At 42.5% G+C, this 1401-nt stretch overlaps 1 non-coding gene across 1 annotated transcript; it reads left to right on the top strand.

Annotated features, from left to right (window-relative positions):
• Positions 1 to 860: 860 nt before the first annotated feature.
• LOC130958331 (small nucleolar RNA R71) lies at positions 861 to 968 on the top strand. Its single transcript, XR_009077459.1, has one exon. It is a non-coding gene; the product is annotated as a small nucleolar RNA R71 (small nucleolar RNA).
• Positions 969 to 1401: the final 433 nt, after the last annotated feature.

Genomic DNA, 1401 nt, shown 5'->3' on the forward strand with positions numbered 1-1401 from the left:
CATTGTTCCTCATTGAGGAACTCAGAGGAGATTGGTACACGCCCACTGAGGTCTTCCTCAGTGGCGTCCTCCTCCTCTCCTTCCTCTCCATATTCGGCCATGTCTTTGGCTTTGCACTCTCCTTTTGGATTTTCTTCTGTATTACTTGGGAGAGTGCTAGGAGGGAGTTCAGTAACTTTCTTGCTCAGCTGACCCACTTGTCCTTCCAAATTTCTGATGGAGGACCTTGTTTCATTCATGAAACTTTGAGTGGTCTTTATTAGATCAGAGACCATTGTTGCTAAATCAGAAGTATTCTGCTTAGAACTCTCTGTCTATTGCTGAGAAGATGATGGAAAAGGCTTGCCATTGCTAAACCTGTTTCTTCCACCATTATTGTTATTGAAACCTTGTTGAGGTCTCTCTTGATTCTTCCATGAGAGATTTGGGTGATTTCTCCATGAAGAATTATAGGTGTTTCCATAGGGTTCTCCTAGGTAATTCACCTCTTCCATGGAAGGGTTCTCAGGATCATAAGCTTCTTCCTCAGATGAAGCATCCTTAGTACTGTTTGGTGCATTTTGCATTCCAGACAGACTTTGAGAAATCAAATTGACTTGTTGAGTCAATATCTTGTTCTGAGCCAAAATGGCATTCAGAGTGTCAATTTCAAGAACTCCTTTCTTCTGACTAGTCCCATTGTTCACAGGATTCCTTTCAGAAGTGTACATGAATTGGTTATTTGCAACCATTTCAATCAGTTCTTGAGCCTCAGTAGGCGTCTTCTTCAGATGAAGAGATCCTCCAGCAGAGCTATCCAAAGACATCTTGGGTAGTTCAGAGAGACCATCATAGAAAATACCTATGATGCTCCATTCAGAAAGCATGTCAGAGGGACATTTTCTGATTAATTGTTTGTATCTTTCCCAAGCTTCATAGAGGGATTCTCCATCCTTCTGTCTGAAGGTTTGGACTTCCACTCTAAGCTTACTCCATCTTTGTGGTGGAAAGAACTTTGCCAAGAAGGCATTGACTAGCTTTTCCCAAGAGTCCAGGCTTTCTTTAGGTTGAGAGTCCAACCATATTCTAGCTCTGTCTCTTACAGCAAAAGGGAATAGCATCAGTCTATAGACCTCAGGGTCAACCCCATTAGTCTTGACTGTGTCACAGATTTGCAAGAATTCAGCTAAAAACTGATGAGGATCTTCCAATGGAAGTCCATGGAACTTGCAATTCTGTTGCATTAGAGAAACTAATTGAGGCTTAAGCTCAAAGTTGTTTGCTCCAATGGCAGGGATAGAGATGCTTCTCCCATAGAAGTTGGGAGTAGGTGCAGTAAAGTCACCCAGCACCTTTGCATTGTTGTTGTTTTCGGCTGCCATGGGTTCTTCCTCTTTGAAGAATTCGGTTAGGTCCTCTCAG

This window comes from Arachis stenosperma, chromosome 10 (assembly GCF_014773155.1).
Source record: "Arachis stenosperma cultivar V10309 chromosome 10, arast.V10309.gnm1.PFL2, whole genome shotgun sequence".
Taxonomy (NCBI): domain Eukaryota; kingdom Viridiplantae; phylum Streptophyta; class Magnoliopsida; order Fabales; family Fabaceae; genus Arachis; species Arachis stenosperma.